The 6,539-nt window shown below is 43.0% G+C and overlaps 1 pseudogene; it reads right to left on the bottom strand.

Annotated features, from left to right (window-relative positions):
• On the bottom strand, positions 1–4,546 carry LOC142439928 (ubiquinol-cytochrome c reductase complex assembly factor 5 pseudogene; annotated as a pseudogene).
• Between the last annotated feature and the right edge of the window lie 1,993 nt (positions 4,547–6,539).

Raw genomic sequence — 6,539 nt, 5'->3', positions numbered from 1 at the left:
TTATCGGTCCAGTTGGGCATATTTGGTTGTTTTCACGTTAAAGTGCGCTTCATACTGAAGGCTCCAGTCTTTGATCTCCATAAGTAAGGGCTTCAAGTCATCGTTGCTGTCAGCAAACACGGTGGTTTCATCTGCATAAGTTCTTAATAACACCCCTCTCTCTGTACTTTTATTCATAGAACCCAGATTTTCGGGTTACTTAATCAGCATACAGATTGGAAAAAGTATAGTGAATGCATAAATACATTGTTTATATATACCTTTCCTCATTTTAATCTCACAGTATCATTTTGGTTTGTTCTGTCCCTTGGATTTTTATAAGTACAATGAAAGTTTTCTTAAATTCCATTTTTTTAAGTGGTATCCATAATTTTGATATGATCCATCAGTTGGAACACTTTAAAAACTGTTCAATTCAATAGTTAAATAGTTAAATCATATAAAAAAGAATTGTACAATCATTCCATAATCAAGAGTTGAAAACTTTGGGATAACTTCTAGCATCCCTACATTAGGTAAGGTTGTCTTGCATGTGTATATCAAAGTGATTACATTTCTCCAACTTCTATCTTAGTTATACAGTACATCTATAAAAGAAATCACATAGATGAGTTAAGGAACATTGATTTATAACCTTACATTTCTAGTATCTACATGTCTAAACCAAGGTCTGAAATTTCTTCTGTGCATCCCTTTCTAGATTCTGGTGTCTGTTAATGATTCTTCATATTGCATATGGATTCTCATATGCCTTTTCTTCATGTATGTATGTATGTATGTAGGTAGGTAGGTAGGTATTATGTGTGTGTGTGTGTGTATTTTTTACTTCCCTCCCCTTGTGTGGGTGTTTTGATATTAGCATAAATAAAAATTATTAGGCTTAGGATTCACAATGGTATAACCTCAACTGATTAATAAATTACATTATATTAAATTATGGAAGAAAATGTTTCTTCTACCCAAATCAGCAGATGTAATCCATAAGCTCTCCACAACAGTAACTAGCCCAGAGCTTAGTTAAACTACTGATGACCAAGACTTTGCCAGGTTGGCACAAATTTAATCATCATACATATAAGTCTTCAATGAAAGTAATTTATTTTTCATTGTTGCACTATTTTAAAGCTATGCATCATTAACTAATAATTGTTAATCAAAATAATAAAGAATATTTTGAGAGATAAAGATGGAAATGAAAACAGGAAAACAAAAACAAAAGAAAACAGGAAAACATTCATCCCCTCGAGGATAAAAATTAGGTTAAGAGAAAGGGTGTGCAGTCAACAGTCTCGTTGCTATGGAGTAGATTCCACCTCAGAGAGCCATGTAGGAGATAGTAGAATTGCCCTCAAGGTTTCCAAGGCAGTAATTTGTCTGATAGTAGATTGCCAAGAATTTTCTCCTGTGTGGTGATTGATGAGTTTGAACAGTAGATATTCTGGGTGAACAAAAAGCACCTTAACCAATGGGATCCTAATGCCCAAGCAGTGATATATTTCAGAGGATTTATTAGGGAACTATTGTGTATCAGGCACTGGGTTAAGGCGCATGTAACTGCACTCTTTCCAAAGCGTTGACTTGTAAACATGTCTTTGTTATTATCATAATAGTTTTATTGTAAATCAGGTGAGGGTTTACATTTTAGATGACCAACTTTGCATTCAACAATTTAAACCACTAATGAAACCCCTCAATAGTTTACCCTTGCCTCCTCCTTGATTTCTCTTCTCCCTCTCCTCCATTTCACCCAGGTTAACACCAGTCAAAAGTCTAGCCCATTACTTTATCTTCCCCACCCCACCCGCCCTCAGAAATCACTAAAATCTGTTGCAGTTGGTAGAACCTTTCAATCTTAAAGTTTGTTTGTTTATTTGTTTGTTTCCCTCATGATAGTGGTCTCATTTAACAGTGGTCCCTTTGAAATAATTTCACTCAGTATAATGTTCTGTTTCAACAATGTCATGAAGGACTCCATGGTTTTATCTCCTTCTCTCTCTCTTTTTTTAAACGAGGCATATTATTCCACTGTGTATATGATTCAGCGTTTCCTTTTCCATTCATATATTGATGGGTTGTGTCCCTCTTCTCGCTGCTGTGAACAGTGCTGCAACGTCCAGCGTGTACGGATGTCTCTTCATGTTACCACTCTTGTTTCTTCAGAGTACGTACTCAGCAGAGGAACCCTGGATTATGTGAGATTTCTCTTCTCACTCTATTGCTTTCCACAGTAATTGTGCATATTTTCTTTCCCACCAACCGTGTTTGAGGGTTCCGGTCTTTCTGCTACTCTCTAGCATCTGCTCTTTCCTGTTCTTTCTTTCTTTTTTTTTTTGAAACTGCAACCATCCAATTTACTATTGCTGTAAGAACACAGAGTACATACACACCCCGTGTGCTTTACTGAGGACAGCAGAGGCAGATGTACAGCAATCAGTGTTAAATACTTGTCATTCCCAAATAATTGCTACCTTTTAAAACCTGAGGTTCTCCTATAGTTAAAAACGGTTTGCCTGGTTAACAGTGTGGGCAATGCTAACCTCCAACATCAAGGGAGGGTCGCTCGCACTTCAATTCATTCCCTTGTTGACACTGGTCAGTAGAGACCATGTCACCGTCGCTTCTCCCCACTGGGGAGCTGCTCGAGGCATCCCTGTCTATACAGAAGCCTTCACGTTGCCACGGCCACAACCACCACCTACTCAAGCGCCTAACAGTCTACACCACCCGCCCTTCAGCAGCCACGCACCGAATGACCACACATTACACCGCTCCACACATTTCTAATAGAGTGCTAACACCCAGTAATGCAGACGTCTCACCCTGCAGGATCTATGCACTCTCAAGTTTCACAGGTGAAGGTAGTTGCCAGACATGTTCCTGGCAGGCCAAAGGGTTTTGACCTTTAATAAATCAACACCAAATGGGAACCAAATGGAGAGGGCGACCCTCGCAGAGATCCGCCTAGAACTGGCTAGTTGGGGGCAGAGGAAAACTGGCCTGGGGTCAAGCCTAGTGCAGGGGCTGCAGGTGGGACATGCCTTGTCCTGAGGCTGGGTGCCTGATGGGCTGAGTGGTTCACTAGTCCCACAATGTGTGCACATCACCATCTGCAAAACTGGAGGGAGGGAGGAGGGGACCAGGAGGGAGGACCACACACCTGAGAACGGTTCCTTCAGGCCCCAATCTCCACTTCTTACACAAGAGTCTGCCAACACGTCTGTCAGGTCATGCAGGAAACGAGGTGACAATGGAATATGAAAGGACAACGGCCTGGGCTGGCAGCAGCCAGTTCTTCACGTGGAAGCAATTCTAACGGAAAACACCTGTGACCACGATAGCGTGAGATGCCCCGTGGCCTTTCCGGCCCCTGACGGCTTGACTCGAGCACTAAGCAGAAATGGGAGCTTGGTCTTCCCGGACATCCATTTTCCTTCCTGTTCCTGTCTGGCCACTTTATCCTGGGCAGGTCGCGTTCTGAGAGAAGGGGCAAAGAAAGGCTTGTTTGACTGCTAGAGAAAGGTGGTGGCCGCGACAGCACCCACAGGTGCACCCAGCCTGCCACCCGCAGCTCTGGCCACTCACGGTCCTCACGCAAAGCGAGGACAAGAGCATCTCTGCTCCTCACGGTCCTCACGCAAAGCGAGGACAAGGGCATCTCTGCTCCTGAGCACGACTGTGACAGGGTAATGGGTGCCCACCCGGCACCCCCACCACTCCAGCGTCACGATTACAACCTGGTGGCCAGCAGAAATAACATCTGCCAGATGACTGCCAACCCCAGTCAGGGAGCTCAGTCGGTCTACGCCCTATTAAATTTGTGTCTCGCACAAAAGAGAGGAAGGTTATCAGCTGAGAGGGCTCAGTCCAGACGCACACGAATGCCTGGGTGTTCACCCGCCCAGGGGCACCCACCTGCCAAGGGATCAGTTGGTGTGTGGGCAGTCTGGAAGCCCAGTGTGGAGGGCACACCCATCAGGTAGGTCATCAAATCTCAAGTGGGCTGTGAGATGGGGCCAGACTCCTCCCCTCTCCCTTAGACCCTGAAGCAGGGTTCTGGCTGGTCTCCAGGCTGCTGGCACTGCGCTCTCTCTTCCTGGGGGATTCTCTCCTGTTTCTGGAGGGGCTTAAGTCTGTGTGATCATTCGGCCATCAGGACCCAGAACTGATTGATTCCAACATTCAGTGGATTGGCTGCATTTCCAGGGGAAACTACTTCCCTCAAGCGCCACCCTGAAGTCCTAGAGTAAGTCTTCCCAAAGGCGGTTCTTGGAAGCGTGTGCAGCTGTGCCCGATCAAGCTCTGGAGAGCAGCGTGGCCCCACTCACTTTGACTCTGGTGCACCGTCCGACCTGCGCGGATACTGCCTCTCTGAGGCCTTTCTCCGGTAGACGTCAAAGAAGGTCTCCTGCCCGGCGCGCATTTTGATCATGATACACTCCATCGTGGCTCCGAGAATGAAAAAGAAAGGCAGGAACCTGTAGATGCCGAGTCGCTCCTTCCCGGGAACGCATTGCAGAAGTCGCTTCACCTGGGCTCTGGAGAACATGCTTGACCCAAGGGCCAGAGAGAGGCGCAGCCGAGCCAGGAGCGAGAGCAGCGGGCCCAACCTGGGCGAGAGCCGGCTGCGGATCCGCACCCCGGAGCACGGGCACTGTCCTGTTCTTATGAACTTGATTACCATTTTTGGTGTAAAGAGGTAACTCTAGTTTTTTTTAATTTACATATCCCGGATGAATAGCGATCTTGGTCATTCTTTATGTATATGTTGACTTTTGGATGTCATCTTTGGTCAACTCTCCATCCATGTCTTCTGGACAATTTTTACATGAGTTATTTATCAATTTCTGATTGGAGTATTGCAGTTTATTATATATTTTAGATATTAGTCCTTTGCCTGTTGTTTTTAAACTATAATTGATATATATTTGATTTTGAAAAGTAGTTATCTTTTTTAGATTTTTAATACTTTATTTAATTGGGGACTCTTACAGCTCTTATAACAATCCATACATCAATTGTATCAAGCATTATTTGTACATATGTGTATTGGACACGGTTCTCTAGAGAGACAAACCAGATTGCTAGTAATTATATATAAATATATTTATAAAGATAGATATATAATTCAAGAAATGAACCATTAAATTATATACAGATAGATAATACAAGAAATTAACAGTTAAATTATAAAGCAGTGAGACACTAGCAGTCCTTTAAAGCTTCAGAGCTGCCAGTTGCCAGTCCCCTTCTGTAGAGAGAGCTGGGCTATATATATCCAGGCAGCAAACAGGAAGGCAGGTCCCCAACTGTCATCAACTGTCGGTCGCCAGCTCCAGAGATGAACATTCCAATCATGTGGGCTTGAAGGGACCTCACCTTACAGTGACATAGTCCACAGGCTAGGCATCCCACAGGTAGTGTACCCCTTTAAACTGAGGCACAGTACAAGCAAGCCATTTATCCCTCTGCCCTTCAGTTAATCCTATTTGTGTTTATCGGCCAGGCTGGCACAATAAACTATAGCAATATGTTTCCATCATTATTTTTTTAAAATAATTTTATTGGGGCTCATATAACTCTGATCACAATCCATACATACATCAATTGTGTAAAGCACATTTGTACATTCATTACCCTCATCCTCAAAACATTTGCTCTCCACATCAGCCCCTGGCATCAGCTCCTCAATTTTCCCCATCCCTCCCCACTCACACCTCCCTCATGAATCCTTGAGAATTTATAAATTATTATTTTGTCATATCTTACACTGTCTCATGTCTCCCTTCACCCACTTTTTTGTTGTCCATCCCCCAGGGAGGAGGTTATATGTAGATCACTGTAATCGGTTTCCCCTATCTACTCCACGCTCCCTCCATCCTCCCAGTATTGCCACTCTCACCATTGGACCTGAAGGGATCATCTGTCCTGGATTCCCTGTGTTTCCAGCTCCTATCTGTACCAGTGTACATCCTCTGGTCTAGCCAGATTTGTAAGGCAGAATTGGATTCGTGATAGTGGGGGCTGGGGGCGGAAGCATTAAGGAACTAGAGGAAAGTTTTATGTTTCATCGTTGCTACACTGCATCCTGACTGGCTCCTCTCCTTCCATGATATTTTATCTGTAGTTTTCAAACTAAAAATTATATATATATCCAGCATTACCACCAACCATTGGAGCTTGTCATTGATGTATAATCAATTTTTCATAATTCACCTTTATCATTTATTTGCGTGTAAATGAAGGCAAAATTGTAATGTTAATTTTATTGAAATATATAAGTAATTTTACTTCTGGAAATTGAGAATGGAATATTATTTCTTCTCTTTTTTTTAGCACCACCTAATATTATATAAAATGATTCCCAGGGAAGAACCATACCTGACCTTCTCTGGCTTTCCCAATTGCCAAGAAGTAGAGGTGAGATTGCCTTAATCTTATATTTTTCTTTTATATTCTGCAAATAACTGAATTCCACTTTTATCCTGGGCTCAATAATTTATTGAAATGACCAAACAGACTGTAAGACAAACTCAGAATTG

The sequence above is a fragment of the Tenrec ecaudatus genome, chromosome 2 (genome assembly GCF_050624435.1).
Source record: "Tenrec ecaudatus isolate mTenEca1 chromosome 2, mTenEca1.hap1, whole genome shotgun sequence".
NCBI lineage: Eukaryota > Metazoa > Chordata > Mammalia > Afrosoricida > Tenrecidae > Tenrec > Tenrec ecaudatus.
This window is presented reverse-complemented; position numbering and strand designations above follow the sequence as displayed.